General features: G+C 41.7%; 1 protein-coding gene across 2 annotated transcripts in view; it reads left to right on the forward strand.

The window, feature by feature from the left end:
• The window catches only part of ADCY2 (adenylate cyclase 2), a 216,699-nt gene that overhangs the window by 105,844 nt on the left and 83,792 nt on the right, over window positions 1-27,063 (forward strand). The window lies entirely within an intron of this gene.

Genomic DNA, 27,063 nt, shown 5'->3' on the forward strand with positions numbered 1-27,063 from the left:
GGTCGTGTGTGTCCAGAGGGCTAGCCTTACTCTGCTGGGCACTTGGGTTGCATGCTGGCCAAAGTTGCTGCAAAACTTCTAAGGTAGTCTTAAGGAGAACATTTTACAGTAAAGGCAGGCTTTGATGAGTAGATGCAAAATCTGCATAAGGTACTGCTGCAGGAAAGGTTGTGTAAGAGCAGTCGTGTACAAGTTTCCACCTCTGCTTCCATGAGCTGTGTGCAGTGAATCAGTAGGCTTTATAACCGGTAGTACACAATGCATATCTTACTATCTGTTGAGAAAACGGGCAAGAGTATCTCCAAATTAGTTCCAGTGAGACAGCTTGCGAGTGCAGAACAACCGGTGCCAGGTATCTGGGAGCAGTACCACGCCAGACTGGGCAGTCTCCAGTGATGTGGGGCTGATGTGATGGCTTCTAGGCTCATGGTGGCTTTGTAGAAGATGGTTAACACTGTTCCCTGTGCTTAGGCCTCAGATGCCAGAAGGATGTATGCAGACAATAATCAAACAGCATAATTCATGGCAGGCATCAAGGTCTCCCTTATCCAGCAGAGACCTGACCTCTTAGCTTGCTGAGCACAGTTGTAAGGGCCCAGGTTTCTCCTATCGGTTCCTACAGGCATTGGAAATCCACTGGAGTATCGGCAAGTAGGAGGGTGTGTTACTGGACACTGTCAGTAGGTGAGCTCAAAGGGGTAAGGATGCTGCTTGTAGAAGGCAGTAGTTAGACCAGACATATTGCTAGCTGGTAGTTTCTGTAAATGTGTATTATTTGCTAAACACTACTAATTTCTATGGAAAGACATAAGTAAGTAGTTTTGATTTCCTGCCATTTCTGAAGGTCTTGCAGAAATGGTTGAGAACCTGACAATGGAGAGAAGCAAAAATACCTGAAATTCTATGCCAGGTGCTTCCTCTTTGTGGTTTGTAGCAGTTGTGTTTCTAATACACTGGAGCCCAGCAAGATGGAAACCAGGAACAGCTATCTTTCATTGATAAAATGTGGTGTTGTTATAGAATAATGAAGGATATTGTATGTATTTTGTTATATATATAAAAGTATGCGTTGTCATATTTGTGAACTGGTAGAAATAAATATATCAAATTAGTTAAGACATCTACAGAGCTCTAAGTAGTGTATTGCAGGTCTGCATTAATAACAGGTGCATCAATGTCTCATTAAACGGAAGTGAACTGTTCTATGAATGCTAATGATCTTTTTGACCTCCGATGAACCATTAGCTCATCCGGTCTTCTTATATAGATTTCTTTAGCCTTTATCCTCTCAACCCCATAATATGTCTTTTATGTCATGCCAGTTTTTCCAACCAAAAAGGCGAGGAGGTGCACCTCCTTATTATCACACTTATGAATGCTAGATATTTAAATGTGAAAAGGTAAATGAAGATTAATTTGCTAAGTTGCTGTGGTTTTTTTCCCCAGGGTTAACATACTTCTTTGTTTGCAAACTTTAGTTCCGAAGTGGATGTACTTTAGTCTGTCTTTTAATACTGCTTGTTTTGCCAAGAAGATACAGAAGATCATCCACATTGTTAGTATTCAGGGAGCAAGTCAATTATATTGCTGACTATTTTTAGAGGATTGGGATACATTGAAAGAGCAGGAGCAGGTGCATTTTAAAAAACGTCGAGTTTGATCAAGGCCTTTATTAGTCTCTGAAAGGTTGTAGCATGACCCTTGATTCTACATCTCTTTAATGAGAAAAATCTAATTTACTGGAGTGAGAACTAACACAAGCTACTTTTATACCGCTGCAGAGCATAGGATGTGCTTCTAAATGCTTAGGGCTACAGATCACATTTGCCGATTTTTCCAGATCATGGACATCATGTCTTTTATAATTGTTTTTGAAAGATGTGCAATTTACGTTCCAAATCATCCCATGGATTTCCTTTTGTTTTGTTGGAGAGTAAGCTCATACAAACGTAGCCAGCTGTTGTTTTTCAGCTGGGTTTTTTTGTGTGTCTCTCAAGAGCCTTTTTGAGAATACCAATTTGGTCGTATCAATAGATAAGCATATTGAATTACCACTCAACAGTTACGCCAAAGAACTCAAGAGAAACGCCAAATTCATGGTTTCCGACTGAGACCAGCGTACACTAGTGTCCGGTGAAACAGGGTTGTGCGTTCACACACCGAGGTACAAGGCAGGCATATTGTACCCAGGCAGCCCCCTGCGTGCTTCCCTCAGGGCGCAGCAAAGGCCGGCCGCTCCCGAGGGACGGGAAGCCATGGCTGAGGACACCTCCCAGCAGGACGGGGCCCTCACCACCCAGGGCCCCGTCCCGCAGCACGGGCCGAGCTGGGCAAGCCCGCTTGCTGGCGGCCAGGGTGGAGCAGAGGGCACCAGCCGGGTTTGCAGTGATGGGGCGGGTCTGAGGTCCACCCACAGCTCAGGGTCAGGTCCAGCAATTGCTAGGCAGGTCTGGGGAAGCCCGGAGGTCTGTCTGTCCAGGGGCCAGGATCGACAGGCTCCAGAGCCAGCTCCGACGGCACAGCGCGGCGGGGGGGCTGAGGTGCTGTGGGGCTCCTGGGCCCTGGGCAGAGGCCGAGGGTGGAGGCCGGGTGAGGTTGGTCAGGGCCGGTAAGGCCGGTCAGTGCCCCCAGGGCCTTCACAGCTTCATGTGGTTTATGGCATAGGGGTCATACTTAGGCTTGGCTTGGGTTTGCACTATACAGCGTGTGTTTGCCGGCAGGTGAAGATGTGTAGATGTTTAGGCGTGTTGCAAACCACACCTTCACGAACTGTGGTTTCGTAGGGCTGTGTTTGATGTCACTGGACGCTCTGGACTTTATTTCCATTAGTGTGCTTTGTTGTGAGAGTCACTTTTAAACTCCTGTGGTACGAGGCAGTATTTTCAGCGGCCACTTTGGTGTTTCTCACATGGCTTTTCTGTCTTCTCAGTGTATATAAAAGTGAAATGTGAAACTATTCTGACCTCTGCTAATTGCAGCCTTATTTCAAGATACATATTTAAAATAGCCTCTCATAATGTTACTTGTCTCACTGATAGGGCCTGGCTGACAGTTTGTAGGGGTGATGACTCACGAACACTGAGTGCAAGATCTTAACGTTGACAAGCAGTTAGCATAATTGCTCTTCTCCCTCTCTCCTGGTGCTTTGCATCATGAGACATAGGAATATACACCGAGAAATTCTTACAACATCTCAGGGAGGTGTTTGTAAGGTGTTGGTGTTCAGTGGGTTCTCTAAAACACTGTCTTTGCAAAGCAGGCAGTATAATGATGGTTTTAGAAACAACACTCGGGTAGCAGATGAAAATGAATGAGGTTTCAAATCATTGAGTGGGATTTTAATTTTTTCACCGAAACATGGTGAAGCAATACCATTCATTACAGGAACTGAAATATTTCAAAATTGTTTTTAAATTAATCTAAAACAGAGAAGCCTCATACATTTCTGAGATTTGAGGCTGTTAGTAAAGAACAGAAACATTTGAAATATAGTATTTGGAACTAATATATAAAATGTGGATTCCTGTAAATTCATTTAATGCATTTTAGAATATAAGCTATTAATATTTCATGAACATAGAATAGTTTTTCTAAGGGCTTCCTCGTTTTCCTTTTTTTTCCCACATAGCTTCAAGGCTAGTAAGCAGGAAAAACAAAAACTAGTTTTGGTCTTTTAAATTTTAGAAGCCATTAGAATCCAGGCATGTTCATACACATATACATGGGTGAGGTGCCAATCCTTTCTATTAACCTACATGTCATTACCAGAATTAAAGCCTGTTCTGAGGAGCAACTTAACTGCCAAGCTCTCCATGGTAGACCATGTGGTAGATGGATAGAGTATGCAAATAGAAACTGGAGAGAGTCCACCGAAGGGCTGCAGTGGTAATTAGGGGACTGGAGTTCATGGCAGATGATGAGACTTGGGGAACTCAGGATGTTTAGCCTGCAGAAGAAAATGTTGGGGGGGGGGGGGGGGGGTGTGGAACTAATATCCACCTACTGCCTGAAGGAGCTTACGGAGCAGATGTGGTCAGATTTTTCTCAAAGGCACACCGTGAAAGGATGAGAGGCAATATGCATGAGCTGTGACAGGGCAAATCGTGGCTGGAAGGACGTAAACAATTCTTCCTTAAGAGAGGGGTTAAGCACAGGGAAAGGCTGCCGGGAGACGTGATGGAATCTGTGTGCAGGGAGATTTTCAAGACTCAACTGGACCAGTTGTTATGCTTCAACTCTTGTTGTGGGCAACAGGGAACACACTATGAATACAGAGCTCAGAATCTATTGTTAGTCTAATTAAAGTCTTAACAATCTAATGAAAATACAACAAACAATTATTAGTAATATTTCAGCTACAATAAGTCACAGTCCACATTATCTAATTAACACAGAAAAGTATATACAGCCAAACCTGTTATGCAGAAAATCTAGTATATCCCCTTTTTCTCTGGTATTACCCTCAGTCTTCTGTAACCACGTAGCCCCACAATACAGTACTGCCATTGCTATGTGCTTTTTACTGAGTTTGCAAGCCCTCAGGGTTAAGGCTGTCTGAATTTTTTTTTACCTTCCTGGAGCTTTGTTTGGCTTCTATTATTCACTAAGAAAACAAGAAGAAAACGGATTTGGGTATTTTCTTTTAGGAGAAGGTACTACACAAGTTCAGTATGTTCTTCATTTGATAATAACAAGTATTTCATTGCAGTATTACCAAAGAAGTATCTGTCATCTGTGGCAAAGATGATGATGATACTGTAAGTGAGAGGCACCTAGAAAGCGTTTAAGTGGATGGCTTAATTTTTGATTGTTTGAATATACCATAAAAATGTAATATTTCCCAGTTGTTTGCTTTTTTTCTTTTTTCCACATCAGATTGTAATTCTCGGATCCTCTTTTTTAGTGCTCCAAACATTTCAATAAATTCATTAGGCAGTTTTCAGTTTGCATGGCTGCAATTGCCTTTTTTTCCTCTCTTGATTCCCTTTCATCTTATTGGTTCAGTTGATGCTTTCACAGTGCTAAACAAACCACTCTGTTTTCTGAAAAAAGGTCTGAGGCAATAGGCTAGCCAATAAATGTAATAGCTCCTAGCAAAATGATTTCCTGCTCCCTATGACTTGTGACCCTCAAAAAGTGACTGTGGAACATTCTTTGCACAGCACATGTTGACAGAGGGGATACTTCAGGGTTTTATTATCCAAGTCAGTTCATGTGCTTTACTTCTATGTCACGACTGAGGTGTGTAGATCAAAAAACAATAGCAAGGATAGCGATAGGAGGTACAGAGGCTTCATAAGTGCCTTGCTGACCAGAGATTTTGTAAGGTAGAAAAGATACTCAGTTCCTTGCCTGCAGATGGGTCATGTAATGCATTAGCAACCTACATCTTATTTAGTCCTGGAGTTATTCTTTCATAATACTTCACTGTTTCCAAAGTTGCTTAGGAGCTTCTGCCCTGGAGAGATGGAGTAGTGAAGAGGGGTGGTTGCTTAGCCCTCTTTGTATGCAGCTTTTCAGCTTCCCTCTTCGGAAAACTCCAGAGGTCCAACAAGTATGGGATACTGCCCTTTTGGTGCTTTTTCAGGGATCTGAGAAATGACCTTGAAATTTGTAGAGAAACACTATTGACAGAAGACCACTTTTCTTAAGCTGTTTTCCAATTTTTGCTCTGCTGAATTGTTTGTAGGAGCTAGGAGAGATCCTTTATGTAGAAATAAGGCTTGCCATGTTTTGAAATGTTGTAAACTGTGGCTTTAAGCCCAGGGAATGTGTATTTCATTGTCAGGGGGAGAGATACATTTACTGGAAGTCTAGTTATCTACATGAAGACACTCATTGCCCACTATTTTGAAATGAATGGCTTAGCAAATGCCTTGTGCAAGTAGCTACTGTACAGGTCAATAGAGACACTGCAGTTCTTGTGTGTAATGTTTTTTCCTACCTCAGGACTTCATGGAGAGGAAAGGTCATTTACCATTTTGCAGCGAAGTAGATGAGATTCAGCTACTTGTCTGTGTGTTGATCTTCAGGAATTTATTACATCTAACACCCTCAGATAAACCGATGAGTCATGCTGCTTTGTTTTAAAAGTAAGATGTGTAGTTTAAGCAGATACTAATTGCCATGTTTTCATTGATATCCTGATAATTCTGATGAAATATATAGCTGGCAGGCAAATGTTAGTGCTTGTCATGCCACTGGCAGTTTTGTCAGCCACATCACAAAACCTAAAATTAATAGCTAAAACGTAGCTCTTTTTAGAAAGACAGTGTCTTTTGACAGTGAGTCCAAAGGTTTCAGTTATTAATTATTCCCATAATTAATTGCCTCATTTTTAAATTGCCATTTTATTTCCAGTGAAATATTATTTAAATCCAACTAGATCCCTTTGTCCTTACTATCCTTGGTATGTCTTTTTCAGCTGTCTACATTAAAAAATTCTCTACAAGTAGGGATTACAGGATATTGTGCCTACAGAAACTACACATAGATTTGATGTGAAGCCTCTTCCAATCTTTTTTTTTTTTTTTACACACTTGTTAGCTGGGAGATCCTGCTCATTGGGTTAAGTACCATGAGCTCTATATTCTTTCCAGAATTATTGCTTTCCAGCATACATGCTTCCATGTTGTAAACAGGTGTTGATTCTGAATTAATTTCATTTGGATATTTTAAATACCTTCTGTATGGCTGCTCACAAATAGTTCTGTATTTTTCTAGCATTGTTAATAATCTTGCCACTTCTAAATATCTTCTTTATGTCACCTCTAATATTTTTTGTTCTTCAAGTGATTGACCATATGAACATTCACACTGGTCGTGCACATATGCTAAACAACTTAAGTTGGGGACATTTTAACCGTATGTGCCACTGTATTCTTCCTCCTTGCTCTGTTGTGGAGAGGTTGTAAGGGAAGAGATGCGCTCACTGTGTTAAGGTCTTCTCAGCAATCGGGCTAAATTGGGACTTTTCTGGAAGTTCATATCCTTGTCAATGGCCTAGCCAGATATTACTTCTAACTCTTTCCACATTGTAAATCAATTACCTTCCTCTTTTTGTAATATTCTCTCTCTTTCCTCTTCCCTCCAAACCCTTACCTCCATTTAGCATTTCCCTGAATGTGCAGGGCTTCAGACTGTAGGAAACACCCCTAGGAAAAAAAACAACTCTGGAAAATGTACTATTCCCAGGTGCTTTCAACCAAAAGCACCTACCAAGTGGTAGTTGTCAAGTTCAGAAGCCCACTCTGCTACCTTCTAGGAGCTCAGCTGGTTACGTGCAAGGACAGCGTGCTAACACGAGCTGTTACGAAGAAAGCTGTAAGAAGTCACAGTGCGGTCTCCTCGCTCCTTCCCTTAGGAGCTGCTTTTTTGCTGAGGCTATGACCCTTGGTCCCCACCTGCGCTACACTGCAGCTGTGCAGTCGTGCCTATGCCATCTAACTTGTTGATCCGGCCCCTGACCCACAGACTTGACTTTATGGCTTGACCTTAGACCTGCCTGTCACAATGTACTTGACTGGCCGTCACTGGGCTGTGGCTTACCCTTGTTACCATCCCCAGAGGTAATCCTCACCCTGACTTGCTGACACAATTTCATACTTCTCTGTTGGTGAGATCTTGAGTCCTGCCTCTTGGCCCCCAACTCCTGGGGAGTCCTGTGACTCTTGGCCCCCAACTTGCCTACAGCATAGTTATGTACAACAGCTCCCAGAGTATATGGGCATTGGAGGCAAGTAGTTTTTTGTTAAAAGCATTACATTTATTTATTCTTGCAAATTATCAAATAGCTTTAAGGAACCTGTGATGTCTCAGACATGCAACTCAAAATACTCAACATAAAAATATGTTTCTCAGTAAACTGCATTTTAAAATCTGCCAGGAAGTTGGATTGTAAGCCATTCAATCTGTGCTGCTGGGCTAATTTTTAAACCAGAATGTTGAATAACACTAAATCTTAATGTTTATATAAATCTAAATTGTCATGTGAACAGTTGTCCTTACCATCAACAACTGTCCCCTCATTAAAAAAAAAAAAAAAGTCTGAATGCAGTAGTGAAGGAAACAAACTAAAAAATTACAGCTGCTTTAGGTCTTGAGGTAGCTCTGGTTCAAATGAAGCTTTGTCTATGATCATCTTGACAAAAATCTGCTTAACCTTTTTAAAATGCTGTAGTGGTGACAGTATACACCCTCCCTGACCTTCCTCTCCCTGTATTTCCTTATTTCACTGAAACCTGACACTTTCCTCCTAAACCCTTACCAGAGCCACTAATGAATTCTTTCTGGCCTCCTCCAGTTTTAATGTGTTTTCTGATGACAGAGATTAAAAAAGGAATAACGAAGAAAAAGAGAAGTGAGAGAGAAAGCAAAAGTCCACAGATTTAACTACTTACCACTTTTGCATTCATCTCTTATGTATCTACTGAAACCCATTTTGTGAACTTAATTTGTTCCTTTTAAAAAGAGAGATTTGTGTATAACTGAAATGTTCAACCAATTTTCATGAGCAGAAGCAGAATTGTAGAGTAGACGCTACTAGATCTGTTTTCAAAATATAATTTACAGAAGGTTTTATTGCTACTTCAGAATTTTTTTGTAAAACATAGAAAAAGAAGTCTCAAGCATGAAGAGGTTATTCAGTCCTTCTCCTCGCTTGGTGGCGGGACCAAGTGTACTTGAAACATCCTTAGTAGATGTCTGTCTAACCGACTCTTCAAAATCTGGAGCTTCTACACCTTTCCTAGGCGATCTGTTCCCCTCAGTTTTTATCTTTGGGGAGTACTTTCCCTGTTGCTCAACTTAAATATCCCACAATGCAATCTAGGCCTGTGAATGCAATTCACAGTGGATGTGAATAAGGTTTATTCCTTTCCTCTTTATTACAGCCTTCTGTGCAGCTGAAGGCGATTGCCCTCTCTCCCCTCAGTTATGCTGTTAATAGAGCAGCTGGTTCCTTCCGTTGTGGCTTGTAGGCCATAGTTTCTAGATCTCTGATACTCTGTGTTGTCATACTTTCTCCAGTTGGTCCCGGTGATTTTCTGTAGTTACAGCACATTGGCAGCATTATGTTTCTTGTTAAATTTAATTTGCCATTTCGGAGGACCTTGGAATATAATGTGCTATTGTCCTTTCACCTTTGCATTTCCCAAAGTTTGTTTAAAAATCAAATTACTGGAGGTCAGATAGAATCAGCAATTAAATCTGTTCTGTTGTCTACCAGTGCTGGACTGGAGCTGTCTTCACTGTTTAATTGATCTCTCACCGCTCCATTCTACACAGTAGTTTCCCTGCTTTCAGAAAGTAGCTACATAAACCAGCGTGCACTTAATTGAAATACAGAAGATCTTCATTCAAGGACAAGTTATTTTTGCTTATTTGCTGTAACCAAAATCTAATAGAAATATGTAATATTTATCTTTTTCCTCCTAAAGTGAAAAAAAGAAAAATCGCCTCTGGCACTTCAGACTACTGTAATTTAAAATGCTTTTGTGTTTTAAATATTTTTAATACAGTTCAGCTGTCTGTGTAGGGTATTAACCTGACCTTAGAAAAAAAAAATGGCTGCAACGCTGATGTCCTTTAGTCGATTACTGGGAAGTCTGCAAGATCCCTGAAATCTTGTACCCTGGAATTGCAAGGAAGTATATTGCCTCAGCCTTTTTGTAATCTTAGATCCCTCCCTCTCAACACCAGGTAGGTTTTCTGTTGCAACTGCTTGTATCTGAAGGCTCTTCCTTAGTCTTATTTTTTCGACTGTGTGTGAATCTTTTACTTCCAGCTAACATGTATTTGTGGCTGCTCTGTATTTTAATAAACTAGCTGTTGCCTTTCTCCAGCACTGTTATTTATATCCAGTGCTTTGGATTTCCTTTTTACTAACAAAGTAATGAAAACTGGTAGAGCAAAGAATTGCAGCTGACTTTTCCCAGATTCATCACTTGGAATACCCAAAACCATCTTGTAAATAACCGTCAAAAAGCATTCCTTTTCCTCTGTCATTTGCATTTGTGGCATCCTTAGTCTTTGTCAGATATTCTTGTTAAAAGGATCTCAAAATGCATTTTATACTCTTAAATAGCCTTCTATTTCCTTTTTTCATGTTTCTCTCTGCCAATAAATTGGTGTTTTCTTCCATGCCTCTTTTCATCTCTTGGGACATCTCCTACATTCCTCATGTATATCCTTCTTCTTTTAATGTACTTTTTTTTTTTTTTCTGTACAATCTTTCAGGGACATCTTTCACCCTATAAAAACCAGGACCGGTTTACTCTTTGAGAACGCATGAGTTTCACTCTTACTGCTGTATTCCTTTTGTGTGATTAGTCAGATTAGTGCCTGTAAATATTTGTGAGTGTCTGATATGCTGGTCCTATTCAAGCTTTATTCACCATCATTATCCTCACTTCCCATTTTTTAGATGGCCATTAATGGCCATTCAATAAAATCCTCAAAAATATAAAACAACCTGCCTGGTACTCTCCCCTAGATAGTCCATGCAAAGAAGGATACTCTTTTGAAAACACTAAAATGTGAAAGCTAATGTCAGGTCCCAGCTATTCTATATTCTCAGCCTCCCATTGAGGATGAGGAACTGCTCGGGGAGATGAGAGTATCTGTGCCAACGGCAAATGCAACAACAGCAGGAGGCTTCAGTCACATCCATATGGGCTGGGTAAATGTCATGGGCCATGGTCTGTTACGGGTTATGATACAGCATGCATAGGCGTGCAGACATAAGCTTACTAGGGTCAAATTTTTAAGCTAAGTTCCTTCTCAGTTCTTTAAGCTAATTGGAGAAATGCCATAAGGAAAGGAAGCCTTGATTTAGTCCTGAACTTTGTATGTGAGCATCCCTGCATGGTTAAAAGGGAAAAAACCCCAACACAAAAGTGATGTTACCTTTAAAAAAAGGGAACTACACAAAAATCAGGAAACTGATTGAAAACAGCATTTAGGAGATAACTTGAAATATGAAAAAGCAGGAAGGAGACATGGAGACTATATAAACCACCACATGAGAGGCTGAGAGGACAAGTATATTTATTTGAAATACTCTAAATAAACCAAAAGAGAAACATTGTTGAAAAGCAGAGTAAAAGAAATTGCTAGGAATAAAGAGCATAAGAACAGGCACTCTGAGACAAAGGAAATGACCATCTAGCCCAGTGACTTGTTGCTAGCCAGTAGCTTATGCCTACAAAAAAAGTGCAAAAGATAATCTTATGCATATAGTCATACTTCCCCAGTAACCTATCTGAGCACAAGGAAATCTGTGGTTCAGTTACTTACTGAACCAGAATTGATGTTGTTGCATTTAACCAATTTTGACATCCACAAGTCCTGTGGCACACTTTTTCAGCTCAGCTGCATATGGTGTGAAAAATAATTTCCTTTTGTTTGTTTTAATCATTGCCTGCATAGTTGTATTTGATGCACACTTAAGTCAGTCTCAGATAAAGCCCAGATCGCTGTGCGCCTATTTTAAAATTTCTTCTTCCTTGCTACTGTCATTAGATTTTTCAAGTTCAGCAGTGATCAGCTTTCTCATTATAGGTCATCAAGTGTGACTGCTCAAGCAATAAGACAGTACCAAATCTGTGTAGCATTTTTTAATTTTCTGCTTTTAGCAGACAGTGGAAAATTACTCTATTGATGACTTTACACAGGATAATGAATTTTCAGGCTTTAATGACGGCTGGCAAGCCCAAACATTCTTGCAGCACTGAATAGGAAGATTCCTGTAGTATTTAGAAAACAGTGTAATGTTGTGGTGGGTTAGCCACATTCCACAGCCAAACTCCCACCCAGCTACTCACTCACTCCCCCCCTACCCCAGGAAAAGGGGAGAAAATAGGAAAAAAACAGGGATGAGAAAGCTCGTGAGTCAAGATAAAGACATGGAAATCACTTAGCAATTACCATTGTGGGCAAAACAGACCCAACTTTGGGAAAATGAACTTAATCTCTTGACAACTAACATAGCTTTGGCTAGTGAGAAGCAAAAGAGACAGCTATTAAAGCCACATCTTTCCTCCCACCTTTCCCAGGCTCAACTTCACTCCCAGCTCCTCTACCTCCCCTCAGGCAGCATGGGGGGGATAGGGTTGTCAGTACGTAGCGGTTCCTCTCGGCTGCTGCTCCTTCCTCCTCACGGTTTTCCTCGGCTCCAGCGTGGGCTCTCCACAGGCTGCAGTTCCTTCAGGCGTGCCCGTCTGCTCTGGCATTGTTCTCCATGGGCCGCAGCGTGGATATCTGCTCCAGCATGGAGCTCCTCCTCCTCCTCTGATCTCGGTGTTGCCTCTGCTGTTTCTCACCCTTTTTGTTTCCTCCTCCTCTCTCTGTCTGGCATTTGCTGCCCTTCCTTACACTTATCTTTCCAGAGACACCACCAGCTTTGCTGATGGGCTCAGCTGTCTTCTGCAGCGGGTCCCTTGCAGAGCCACTGGCCTCTTCCTACAGAAGCCACCTCTGCAGCTCCTCTGCTGTCAAAACCCTGATACCCACGCCCAACACAAATGTGGGTATTGCAGAAGAGAGCTGGGGACCATAATGGCTGCCAGTGGTGGGGGAGGCTGGAAGGAAGCTCTTGGTGACAGCGGGTGGGTACGCTGTGTTGTGTCTCCTGTGAAACCATGGCCTTGGTGTTCCGAGGCCTTTCTACAGCTTTTCACAGTCCATCTTTCTCCTGGTTATTATGAATAACTTTGTATCATCAGAAAAAAATGGGCCCTGATAACTGTTCCTGTTCATTTTGTCACTTTGCTCTAAAACCTGTTCTACTGTGACAATAATTTGTATTAACTGCTTTGATTCATACCCCAGAATTAATAGTTTTGCATCTTCCCATTCTCCTCTTGTTGGTAGGAATGAAAAAAGGTACCTAGCTTTTTGGTAGTCTTTCTGCTGTGCATTTTAGTCTTCCTTTGGCCCCACCAACTCTGATTAAACTCCCTTTATTTCTATTGCTCAGAGAAAGTTGCTTCTCCGGAACTATTTTGCATGCCTTTTAATGATTTTATGCTCTTCTCTGTTTCCTATGTTTGGAAAGAATGTCAGCTGTGGAAGACTGCCTTTCTCCAGTCGCATATGTGAACCTTGAGAAATGCTCTAGCCAGAGTAGGTCCTGATACCTACCTTACACCCCAACTCCAAGCTATATTGGGTACTGTGATCTTTGAAATGTGAGAGGACTGAGGGAAAATAAGGATATAACTTGACTTTGTTAAATTCCCTTTGGTTTATAGGTCACGTCTGGTTTTATGCATGAGTCAGTCAGTCACAGATACCTTTAATAATGCCCTTTACAGCATTGAAGGGAACCCTCAGGCAGCCCAGGGCTGATGCGCTGCAACAACTAGGGCTACATTATTTTTTTTAATTAATGAAAAAAAGGCCTAGTGCTCACAGGGATTATGTGCAGCTGTAATAGTCCACACTGACAACACTGTTTAAAAGCACAATTACAGTAAAGCGGTTTACTCCAGATGAGTAACTCCTCATTTCTGATTTTGCAATGTAAGGACTGCTAGACAAAATCTGTCCTGTGAAGAATGGAATTTTAAATAAATAACAACTCCATTTTCTCTGCATATTTACAAAAAAAAATTTGCACCGGTACTCTTCCTTCTTTTTAAGATATTCTTCCAGGTTATTTTAAAATACATCCTTGCATGGTCACCATACGTTAAGAATGAACATTTGTTTTCTGGTACCATAGGGAAAAAAATATGTTCAGCTTGTTACAGTAGTTATAAAAATAGAAGATGGAAGCGTTAGTGTGCCTAGGACTGTTATTGTGACATGTAAATACTCTGCAAATCTGTCCAAGGATGTCTGGGGTTTTTTTATTGCTCTTACAAGAGAATTTAAATGAAATCACAAGCTTTTTTGTTTTTCTTCTTATACTAGCTTTTTATGTTAAATCTTTCTTTTATATGTAATCTTTTGTTGCTCTATTAATATATGCCTTCTATGCCATTTTCCTCATTTTGTGTAAACTGTAGAGCTAATTTTTCTTCCCCATATGCATTTCTAGAGTTCTTGTAAATTAATGTATCCATCTGCAATGAGTTTGAGGAACAAACGATATGTCACAACCCAATTTAGAATCAGTAGCATATGAATAACATATTGCTCTTAGCTGAAGTCCCATTAATTTTTGCATATAAAATGCAATTATGTATTATTGTTGTTGTTAGTGTTTTTGTCCAAGCTCTGTGCAAGGATTCTCAATTATGCCAACAGCCTGTCATTAAAAGGCTGTGTAATGCTATAAATAGATGTACTATAACTTACTCACATAAATCATTGTACCGCAGTTTCTTCCTAAATTTTTTCATTCAGTTAAATTTATTTTCCAGCCTGTAAAAGACATAAGTACGTTGTTGCATGGCATAGCATACATTAGCATTTTAAAGATACGACTGGCTGAAGGTGAATTGGTTGACAGGTGTCAACAGTGTTGTCGTGGTTTAACCCCAGCCATCAACTAAGCCCCACGCAGCCGCTCACTCGCTCCCTCCCCTCCCAGTGGGGTGGGGGAGAGAATCGGAAGGAAAAAGGTAAAACTCGTGGGTTGAGATAAGAACAGTCTTAGTGGAACAGAAAGGAAGACACTAATAATGATGATGATAATAATAATAAAATGACAATAACAATAATAAAAGGATTGGAATGTACAAAACAGGTGATGCACAATGCAGTTGCTCACCACTCGCCGACCGATGCCCAGTTAGTTCCCGAGCAGTGATCCCCCCAGGCCAACTCCCCCCAGTTTATATACTGGGCATGACGTCACACGGTGTGGAATATCCCTTTGGCCAGTTTGGGTCAGCTGTCCTGGCTGTGTCCCCTCCCAACTCCTTGTGCCCCTCCAGCCTTCTTGCTGGCTGGGCATGAGAAGCTGAAAAACCCTTGACTTGGTATAAACACTACTTGGCAACAACTGAAAACATCAGTGTGTTATCAACATTCTTCTCATACTGAACCCAAACCATAAGGCTATACCAGGTAGTAGAAAGAAAATTAACTCTATCCCAGCCAAAACTAGGACGACTGTGAGTGAAGATGCACCTAAGAGAAAAGGAAGGGGCAGCGCCGTAGTGTAGTGCGTGTGGAACGCAAACATGGATGCAGTGGGTACATCTCAGGAAACTCTGATGACAGCTAAGTAGAACCGCACGTGTTTGGGATGCCTTAAAATGCAGGTGGTTGTAAGATCTGCAAAATTTATGATGTACTGTCAGGGACATACTTAAAAAACCAATCAAGTCAGCTTGATGCTTGTTGAAACTTTGGTAAAAATAGAAAGTGTATGTTATGAATATGTGTAGGAAAATAGCTATCCATTTTGAGGAAGAGAGTGACTTTTCTGATGATGATAAAAATGTAGAAGCCATGCGATAAGTGTCTGTTAGTCATAGTGATGGTTTACAGTGATTTCCAGAAAAAGCATGCTATTGTTTTCCATACTAGTAGGAGTAAACTAGGTGATCAGAGTCTCAGTGACAAGATAAAAAAATCCAACGGTATGGAAGTGGATAAGGACTTCAACCCTTCGGGGATCTTACATAAACAATGGGGCCAGACAACTAAACTGTGGACTACGGAGAGCCGTGGGAGATGAGGTGAACTTGTAAGAGACAGAGGGAGCTGAAGGAGTGGCTGCAATGGTGCCACTGCTCAAAGTAGAGTGAAAGTTTTCAGAAGAGATTCAATATCCTTTTAACCCCCAAAATCACATTAAAATGTGGTGCTGTTCACTGACATCACTGTTAAAATCAAGAAAGCCCTAACAGCATGCACCAGGTGATTTTTATCCTCTACAGGTATCTCCGGATGCCCTGAAGGTGACTCGGATCCTGACAGAGCATTATAGGGGATCCCTCAAACCTTGTTTCAGAAGGCTTCGAGTTGATCATGAATTGATCTAGTTCAGTGGTACTTCTCAGATTTAAAAACATGTTAATGTATGGAATCGTCACTGAAAATGATTATAAGACATTCAAAAAGCTCTCTTCAAATCATAATAAACAGCTGTGGTGCAGGGGCAAAGTGGAAAAAGGCATAATGCGCACACGCAGCAGACTCCAAAACCGCCTTACCCAGGCTGTGGGTTCAGGTCTGGAAAGGCTGTGGCTGGTATAGCCTGGGTACCTTTGCTAGGTGTAGGAAGGGCCAAGCATTTAGTCCATGAAAGTACTTGACCAGAGTTCTCCCAACTAGCCACTGGTACTCATTTCTGCATCCTCCTCCTGTCAGCTTATGCAGCCTCTTTGTCCTCATATCCCCACTTCAGAGGGCATTCTTCCACCTCCTTTTCTGGGAGCTGAAATCATTAAGAGATTTACCATGGAATAGTAATTTTCAAGCAAGTTTGGTTTCTTTAATGGTCATGAAAAATCTGATACAGGATCAGCATATGGTTCAGTCTCTGTCTTTGATATATCACATTTCTTACAGTTAGAAAAGAGCTGCATTGCTACTGGATTCAAAGAGAGAACCACTGCCAAAACTCTTCTGTCTCTTCTTGAACATAAGTGTAGACTCTACATACCATTGTCGTGTTTTAAGTGACTCACTGCCTTCCTCCCTTTCCAGACGTAATATCTGAAATTCTCTTTCATAAATTAAACTCTTTCTCCTAAAAGTATCACAACAGCTAGTCATTTACCTGCAATGAGACACATTTCACCGAGAGGAAGAAAGAGTGGGTAATGTAACTGAAAAATCTAGCATTAGTTGACTAGTCGACTTTATTATTTCTGAAATGCACAAAGTCACTTGCAGTTCTGCAGTACAGTGGCTTATCTTAAATGATCCTGGAATTTCAAATTGTTAATATGGGTAGGTAGTAAGACACATTTTCAAGAAGTAGGAATGAAAATAAAATTACTGGTATGATACAATGTAAGGTTTCATTCCATGGAAATGTGTGCTTGAGTTGGTTAGGTGCTTAGCCTAGCCTTAATGAATGAATCAGTTTCTCAGTCTGAAAAGCCCACGTATTAAAAAAGAATATTAAATTGCCCTCTAAAGAGGTTTTTATTTTGTGAGGTAGGTTTGGCATTGGGAACATTCTGGCATCAGCTGCAGGGTGAGTGCAGCGACAGCTACTTCTGAGTCACTGCCTGTGTTAGCAGGGACACAGGGCAGTTTGCCCCTCAGTGAAAGATGTGCTGTTGAGCAAATGAGCAAACGGCACTGCAAGGGCTGCTGTAACCGCACCGTACCCGCCACTTTGGGGTAGTTATAACTGGTGCCGTGTTGCTGTTCTGCCCCCATTGCTACAAGTTCCCGTCTGCCTTGAGCCTGATACCTCTGGGCAGGGTAATACCTATGCAGGAGAATATGTTCCTAAGTTTTCTTCATTCAGAAAAGGAAGATTTTGGCCTTTCAGCTGTAGAGCTGTGGTGTTGGGTTAATTGCTTTTTTCAAAGGGACTAGACATGATGTAGGATAACTTATATTTGAATGTTACATAGCATCCATTCTTGAATACACTGTATTATTGAAATGAAAGGATTTTTATATATATAGATATACACATAAGAGTATTGTTGTAACAAATTACAGCAGAATAAGAAGATGGCGTGCTAGGTTTAGTTAATTTGTGTTTTGATTTAGTTTTAATTTCATGATGCTAGTCTCAGCTTTAAGAAGTTTGAAAAATACAAATTTATGGCATTCTGTCATACCTGCGCCCTTTGAACTTGTGAGCTGGTATACAGTACTTAATTTTATAAATCACAAATAGAAAAAAGTTAATGCACTTTTTCAGAAAGGTATCTTCAGAAAGTCATGCCTTAAACACACTTAAGTTACCCACTCTTGTAAATCATGTTGGGTGAATTCAAGTGTCTGTTGATACAGAATGTAAGTGCATATAAAAATAAATAGTAAAAGTTTTAAAGAGCTTAATGCTTAATACTTTGTTGTCATGAATGCAAATTGGTAATAGAGTAATTTTAAATAACTGCAGGGGCATCTGAAATTTTGCTTGGATGAAAGGGTATACTGAAAAATTTGAAAAATAAAAAAAATGGTTTTTTTTCTTTTTGCCAAATTAAATTAACATTCAAAAGAGAAATGTTACTGTAAGTTTAACAAAAACTAGAAAGAAGCATGAGGTAGTTTTTTTAACTGTACAGAAATGAACTGATTGATCTTTTTCAGAGTAAGTTCAGATTCCGGAACTATGTCATGTGATTCCCCATAGCAAATCTAGTAAATAATTTTTTTTATGCTTCTGCATTCATTGTGGGAGAAAGGAGTTTGCCACGTTTATGGAAGACTCATTACAGCATTTATCGCAAGGTGAAGTCCTAGGAAGATGAAAAGAATACTGAAAGAGTAATTTTACTGGAATTCATAAGGTGCAGGTTTGCTGGTTTTTTCCTCGCTTTACTGCAGGCGGATGTATCTGTTTATGAAATAACATGGATATTGAGGGTAGGGCCAATTGTTACTGTAAAATTAACAGCAGGCATTTTCCTTGCTTCTTCATAAAAATGTTTCTGGCTAGTGTTTGAAAATAAGAACTATGTTTACTGCTGCATCTTGCAGTGTAGCTTGGGCCACAGCTTTTGGTGTAGCCCCACACCTTCTTGTTGACCATTTTAAAAAAAAGCAAACCCATCAGATTTAGGTAACTGAAGGTATTTTAAATTTGGCCAGCTGGCACAGCCATTTTTCCTTTCTGTCTCCTATATCACACTGAATAAACATGATTTATTGCTGGTCTTCCAGTTCTTCCTGGGCCATATTTTGTTCCTTTCTGTTTACTCCCTTCCTCTGCACTGGAAGCAGAAACATGAAAATACCGTATTGCATATGCTGTTGGATTTCTGTACCACTTGAATGGAAAATGTACATCGGGGAGTCATCCTTTCAATGTGCTGCTGTTAGGTACTAGAAACAAGCATCTGAAGAGCACAAGTGTGAACCTATAGATGAGGAAAGTGAGCTGAAACCAGCAGAGGAAGTTGTTATCAAAATGTCACCTTCCCCTTAGTGTTGGGAGAAAAACAAACTTTGAAGAAGTTGTGTGGGTAGATGTGAGGTGACTGGTCTGGGTTGCTATTACTGTCTTGAATTCAATGAATTTTGCCCTGCTGGAAGAGCTGTAGGTTTGCCAAAGAAAGATGGACTGGTTTCACTGAAACAGCTGTCAGTATTTCAGCATACAGTCTCAGACCAAAGCACCAGGCTTCTTTGGAGACTACACATGGAAAAGGATACGGGAGAGTAGCAGAGGAACTGATACCACATGAGGCAGCTAATATTCAGACTTCTATCTGTCAAGCATTAAATCAGAGTTGCCTTGTGTATGTGCAGTGTCATTCTTTGAACAGCAGTTGTTATGAGCTAGGGGATGAGCTTCTGCAACGAAAGTTTCTCTTAACTTGCCCAAATATGAAAAAACCTTTTGCCCCCAAATAATTTATAGAATTTGCTCGCTCATTGCATGGGCTGCAGTCCATACAGGAGTAGGCATAGCTGCAAAGGCTTAACGCTGCTGGATCACTGGGAGAGTTTATTCAAACTTTAAACCACACTTGGTATGACAGAGCATGACTCATATAGGTCCTTGGGTGGAATAGCTGCCAGTCTCAAAAAAATTGGGTTTTCTTTACAGCACAGTTAACTTATTTAGAATTGAAGTTAACTCTTCAACCAAGGAAAACTCAGAATTGCTGATGAAATGGAGGAAATACCAAGACTTGAAAATAACTCTCTCATTGAGTCCATGCAGGGCAGAGTGTCCTCCAGCTTTCCAGAAAGCCCTTCTAGTTCAACAGCTTCCAGTGGCTTCCAGCTTTGAAGCAACCTCAGCATGTCCCTTCTGGGTCTCTAGGAAATCTTTCTGTCACCTTCATGCTTGGTTGACAGTCTACTCTGCAGAAGTCAGTTGCACTGCAGCAGAGTAATATCCCTCTTCTTCATGCTCTCTCCCTGCTTGCTCTATCCTGTCTTCTGGAAGGTTCCTTCTGCTGCACCTCCCAGTGGCTCTCGTTTAGATGGATGCACTTGACTCAGAGTGCAGCATTTGGAGAATAACATTTGGTTTTCCTTTCTTCCCTTCCAGTCACACCCCTTGGAAAAAACCAATTATTTTCTCATACTGAGATTGCAAACTGCTAACAAGCAAGTTCTGTAACGACCCAAACTGAATATATATAGGGCACTTTTCTGTAGGAAGGCCCTGATTCATCAGAACACGACAGTGTTTTTAGCACATGTTCTGTGGATTCTTGGCAGGACTTAGCATTTGCATGTTGCTAAACTGCGCTGGATGTGGCAGTGCAAGTGCTGCTGAATACAGCTATGAGGCTGTCATGAGGAGGACAACCATTTTAAGGTGTGCCTTGGAGGCTTTACCAAATCAGGACTGAAAAGGAAATTGGCTCCCTTTGTCTTAGCAATAATGATAGTGTGCTAATAAAAATAAAAAAGTATATTTTATAGCATTTCTTACTACAAATGGCTGAAAAGACACAGAAATATTTTTCTTTTCTTTTTCCATTTTCTTCAACATTATATAGTGTAAATGGTGGGAACAGCAATGCTAGCGTGAAAAAGAAGTACATATTCTGTAACCTTTGCTAATACCGTGCAGAAGGAGTTTTTAAGCAGTAAAAAAATTTCACCAAGAGGACTGGAACAGGAGCCAAATATGAAAACAAGCATCCTGTTACTCTAAAGATGTAAATTGTAAGTTCTGCCTCCCTTTCCAGGAATTATGGTTCCTGTATGCTAAATAGTTGGTATTATGTGCCCGTATTGCTGAGTTTCCAGTGCTAAATATTAAATTATGATCTTGTGAATTACATGGTAAAACTTTATCAGTTATTATATATACTCAGAAAAGGGTGTGTCTTCAAAATTACCTTCTGGTTTCCTTTAATTTTATCTTGTTGAACAGCAACACAATCCTCATTGTCAGCATGTTTTTCTGATGGATAGATCTGTTAATCCATGTTTAAAATGTGGAGTTTCAAAATTCATCAAGTTAAATAAAGGCATGGAGTATATTGATGATGTATGCTGGAAATTATCAAAAAGGATTTTGGGTAAAGAAGTCACAAGCTATTTCCAAATTTCTCAAAAGCTTGGAAGTTAGTTAGGTGCAGTAATCAAAAAGTAGATTTAATTCGTCCATGGCATATTTGCCATTAGAAATAACACTACCAAAATCAATCAGCTGCAGCTTTGGTATTTGTTTTTACAGTATATTTAATTCCTATTCATGTGTACAAATGCGCTGGCATCAGTATATAAACAGGGATTCCAAAACAATAGACATAAAACATGGAATTGGTAAGAATTAGACCCATTTAGAACCCCTCAACATGTGAGGCTTTTAGATAGCTGTGAGCCTGGACCTAATCCCACAAGAGCACAAACTGCGACCCAGCTCTCCCTGTGTGGAAGGACATTCGCCAAATGTCTCCACTGGATTGTATATCCTGTGAGAGAGAAAGAAGGAGCACGGCAGCCCTTGTGTAGACACCGGGGGATTGGGGAATTCACCCGGAGCGCTGCGGAGACAGGAAATCTAGTACAGGCTTCAGTGATTTTTAAATAGTTTCATTTTGGAGCGGATTAGCTTCACCTGGAAAGACTGCTAGGGCGCTGCCTCCAAAATAACCTTATACTCACTGATAAGAATTTTTCCTTGGGGATGGGAAGAGAGAGGAGGTCTCTTTTGGCAGAGGACTGTTTTGAACGTGGGTCGCTCACGGAGCGCATTGTCTAAGCCCTGGATCTCCTGTGAAAACACGAACACTTCTGGAGCTGACAGCCCGTCTCTGCAGCACTGGTAGCTATGGCTCTGTGCTCAGCCTGTCTCAGTGCCTGCAGGTTGCAGGGGGCTGCGGTGGTGAGCTGTGAAGGGGGGGTGAATCGCCACGTGCTGGTCAAAGCTGCCGCCAGCCTACCATGGGGCGCATGAAAACAACTATGGAAAAAGCCGCTTTGTGTACACAAACTTACCCACTGAGCACCAAAATGTTATCTAATCAGAGGCCCACAGTGCCCCTGCCCAAACACAGTTCAGGAAGAAACAGGCAGCTGCTGGAGGCTGGAGAGAAGCTGTTGCGTGTAGAGGACACCCTGCATCAAAAGAGGGTGCCTACACCCCTGAGGGGCTGTGGCCCACAAACAACCCATGCTGGAGCAGGGACACGCCTGAGGGCACTGCAGCCCATCAATGGCCCAGGCTGGAGCAGGGGCGCTGAGGAAAAGGGCAGCAGAAACTGTTAAGCAGGTAGCAGCAGAAGTGGTTAAGCACACAGTGGCAGAAAGAAACCATCACAGATACCACCTCAACTTCCTACACCGCCTGTCACCTCGTCACTGGAATCTTGATGGACTGAGTATAATCCACAGTAAAAATAAGGAAAATTGGGACCGGGAAGTACAGAGGATAGATGGTTGTGTAAGTGTTTGTCTCAGTGTTTATTTTCTTCCTTTTTTTCCAAAACTGCAGTCAGCAACAAGAGGTTTGTTTTTGTTTGCAACAAATTAATTCAATTAAAATTACCCAACTCTAGACTGTTTCACCCACAATAGAGTCCCAAGCAAATAAAGGTGCCTCCTTGCAGCCCTGAGCTAAGCACCTGCTGGCTCTGAGTACAGAATCATAAGCAACACCCTTTTCTGGGCATTTCCTACTTTGGTGGCCTCCCCTTTCAGCTCTAATTTTTCTCAGTTGCATTTTTAGGATTCTGATTTTCTCTGTGCATTGCAAACACAGTCTTAGTGCCTGTCCTCTTAGGATCAGCTTTCCCTAGGTGACAAGGCACTTGAAAGTCTGGTATTTACCATCCCATTCTTTCTGTGGATTAAGCCTGAGTTTCTGTCTGCATCCTTATATGCCTAAATACCTCTGGAATCTACCATAGAAAACACTTTGGAAATTGTACACAGTAGCATGGAAAATATTGTTTAGGTGTTTTAGAAAATAAAACCAAGGTAATTCTGAAAGCTTTAACTCTTGCTATGATTTATGCTAAATTTTGTTTTGCAGTTAGGCTTATAAGTGTTCATGAATAGTTTAGCATGTACCTGCCATGAGTAAGTTGTTCTTTTTTTTCCTGATCAGGTTCCTCAAAATAAAGAGAATTGGTTTTCAAAACTCTGTTTTTCTTTTTTATTTTCCAGTGGGAGCAAAGTTTTTCATTTAAAGCTTTGTATATTTAGTAGCTACTGGATGTAATCCTTAAAGAGCAATTGGGAGATTTCTACAAGATACATATTCAGTGAATAAGCAGAAGAGAAACTTTCATTCCTGAGAGACAGATATAATGCAAAGCATTCTTGTTCCCTTTATTTAGACCATTGTAAGGAAACAAAAGGTCTGCTTTATGAATGCAGTAACAGTGTATACCCTCCAGACATCTGCCTGTTCTTTCATTTCTACCTAGGGTGAGTCAGCTTCCTCTGTCTTCAAGGCTAGGAAGTGAGCTGTTGAATGAACGGTGACGCTTACTGCTGCTCAGAAAAAAGGTGTTAAAACCTACAGCTTGCGTCATTAAAATTTATCATCACTATTTCACAAGAAGTAGGATCCTTACTGTAGGTTCACTTTTCATTTATATATGGATGAAATAAATTCATTGAATTAGCTTCTGCTTGAATAAAGTTCTCCCTCCATTTAAACAGGCTGTCGTATGGGCCAAACCGATGGTTATCTACCTCTACTCTTGACTAATCTAATGCAGAGATTGAGAGTTTTGATTCACTTTTTTTGCTGTCTGGCTCTGCTTCTGACTGCTCTGTCTCTGACCCACTTTTGAAGGTTTATGAGCTCCTGACAGGCGTAGTTGGGTGACTGATCTTGGTTTTGATCCTTCTGTGTGGTGACTAACATTTGATCACGCAGATGTCTGGTATCTGTATGGTATCTGAGAAAATACTGGAAAATTACTGGTGAAACACAGGAAGAAACCCATTCTTGCATGCTTAGTTGGTATTCTGTAAGCAGATGGATAAAACATCAGCAGGCAAAGTCTGAGGTAAAAACAACCAGTTTCATGCTAACTAGAAGAGCATGGAGGAGCTATGCTGTGAATGTGCTTCAGACATGATCCTCTAACTTCATGTGCAGTGCAGTGCCTTAGAAATGCTTTTGGTTTTGCTTTGGATTTGATGCTTTCAGCTACAGGGTTTGACTCTCAACTGGGCAGCTGAACAGGAAACCTCTGCCTTTGGGGAAAGGGCTGCACAGATGCTTTTCAAGTGGTACTCTCAAATATCTTCCCTGACATGTCCCGTGGATGGTCAGGAAGAAGGAAAAGACGTGGAGAGAGCGCTGCGTACAGCTTTGTTCATTTCTAGTGAAAAAAATAATGTAAAACTCGTCTCGTCAAAATGGGAAATGAGATGTACTGGAGTTAAAGGGTTTACTGTTTAAAAGAATTGCATTGAGCAAATGCCAGCATTGTAATATTTCACCGTTATTAAAGGCTGATATAGTAATAACCATGTTAATCTCATCAGATTCTTTGCAAAATGCTGCTTTTGTCTGTTCAGCAGTGATCTTGAGCTATATAAAACTTAAAGCAAGAGTTAACAGGATCGGACGGAAACAAACCTTGAAATTGTGTCGATTAATTAAGCAGCTCTGGCTTTGTATATCGTTATGTTCTGTTTTTACTCTATTGTTTCGCTGTTGGGTGACTCGTCGCTTGCACAGCCGCAAGATAGGCCCGTATTCTGAAGGTGCAGTGAACATCATTTTCAAAATTAGTCATAGACAGCCTGCATATGCAAACTGTAGTCTATGCATAAACATTAAGCATCCCCTAAGTTCCTTGAAGGAATTTGTGTTTGCCAAACGCGCGGTGAGCCTGTGCATGTGAATGAGCTTTCTGGCCCATACGCTGAAACCATTGCAGCGAAGCAGTGCTTTCAGGTAGCTTTAGTGTCGCTTGGAGGTGAAGGTGACCGGCTAGACGTCGCCCGCACGTTGGCAGAGTTACTCAGCAGCACACGAGCTGGGCGTCCTGAGGGCGCGGAGCGGTGCGCGTGTAGCCTGAAAACCAGCGCGTGTATTCCCATCGAAAGCCTGGGTGGGTGGTGCCGTTCTTGCTAAGTGAGCGAGTCGCGCCACAGGTGGGTTTTGCCATTACACAATGGTTTGAAGGGGCTCGGCTGGCGCTCGGGCCCAGCGCGGGGAGGGCAGCCCCCCTGCCCTGGGCAGAGGCTGCCGGGCGGCGCGGCGGCCGCCCGTCCCGTCCGGCCCCTCCGCTGGGAGCCGCTCTCCAGCCGCGGCCCTGCCGCTGGGCCCGGCCTCGGCTGCCGCCTCCCGAAACCACCGCCGCCACGCCTGCGCCTGGCCCCGCGCCCGGCCGGCGACTGGCTGCCCGGGCCTGCCGGGGCCTCACCCCAGCCCTGGTCCGGCGCCGGCGCCCGGCTGGACGCGTCTGCTCGCCACGGTCCGGGCTGGCGACCTGGGCCCTTGGCGGCCGCCGCGGGCCTGCCCCACTCGCCTGGCCGTGGGGCTGGGCCCTGCCCCACCGGCAGCCCCCGGACTCGGGGCTCCCTTTCTGACCGGAGCAGGCCCCGGACGCCCGCGGCTTGTCTTCTGCAAAGCGCCGTCACGAGGGAGTTCGCGTCCCGCGGCGGGTGAAGTAGCGAGGACGGAGGGGATGGTGCTCTCGCTCGGCTCGTGTGTGTCGGTTTTCTGGTTTCGGTACTGGCTCCCAGCATTGCCACCCTTGAAATTTCACCTGCAGGGTCACGAAGATGAGCAGTCTTACGGTGCTGTGCTTGGGGATTTGAAAAAACTCGTTTTCCACAGGGAGAAAGATACTGAACAGGTGAGAGAGTTTGTAATTCTGTCATCAGAAAAGACGTCAGCTGTGGCGTAAAGCCTGTACTAGCCACGAGCGAAAGCAAAAGCAGCAATTAGATTCGTGAAAAATGGTCCAATGTGACAAAAGTTGTGATATGTAGGAGACTTCTAGATGTCAGGAGGAATTCTTGCCTGTTTTTGTCAAGGCCGATGACAGCGTTTTGGAAGTACTCCAGGAAAAAAGCCAAACAAAGGAAGGGGCTGCCACTGGATAGGAAGAGTATAAACAATCAGTGTGAAATAAAAGATGCTGCTATGATGGTTTTATATTTGGAAGCAAATAGAGTGATATACTCAACAACTTTGTAGGAAATCAAGTCATATGAAAATGTTTTTCAGTTTTTAATGGGAACAGGTTTGGGCTAAGTAACTTTTCCAAAGCAGTAGATTTCAGTAAGGTGTTTGATGCAATGATGCTGGGCATCCTGATTAAAATTATTGACACTGCTGCCCATCAAAAGAGCACAGTCTAATGGATTTTGAGTGGGGGAGCTGGAAGTCATCAGTGAAGATGTTCAATGAATTGGCATGTATGTCGTGTTCTGCAAGAACCAGTTCTCATCCTTTATGCTATTACGTATTTTTTATTAATGATCTAGGAGATATGTGAAGACAATCACAGACGATCATTTTTGCAGAAAAGGCAAATATTGGTCTGCTAGTTTATACCGTAATATGGAATACTTTATAAACTCTATTCATCAATACAGTTTATAATAACTGTCTGGAAAGTCAAAATTCTAAAAGCAAAGAGTATGGGTCATAGCTAGAAAATTGGAAAGCTGCAACTTTGAAAAATATTTTGGAGACATAGCAGACAGGGAACTCCAGAGGTGTTACAGCAGAAAGTTGCTCAGCGTAAGTCATGGACATACTGAGGGGAATAAGGCAGGAGGGTATGTGTGTGTATGTCTTTGTTTACTGGAGCACAATGTTAGGATTTGTGTCAGATGAACTTTCAAAAAAGTTTGAATGTTGTTGAGGGTTTAGAGAAGAGAGTGTAGAAAATACTTAGGAACTGGACATCTATGAAGCTAAGTCTGTTTACCTGATGAAAAAGAAAATTAAGTTATCTGATCAGTGTTTAACTTTACAGGGAAAAAGAGTGTAGACATTAATCTTGAGCTGAGAAAGATATAACAGGCCCAAGACTTCAAAGTAAGAAATACAGAACACATTTTTAACAGTTTTTAACAGTT

This window comes from Aquila chrysaetos, chromosome 18, assembly GCF_900496995.4.
Source record: "Aquila chrysaetos chrysaetos chromosome 18, bAquChr1.4, whole genome shotgun sequence".
NCBI classification, from domain to species: Eukaryota; Metazoa; Chordata; class Aves; order Accipitriformes; family Accipitridae; genus Aquila; species Aquila chrysaetos.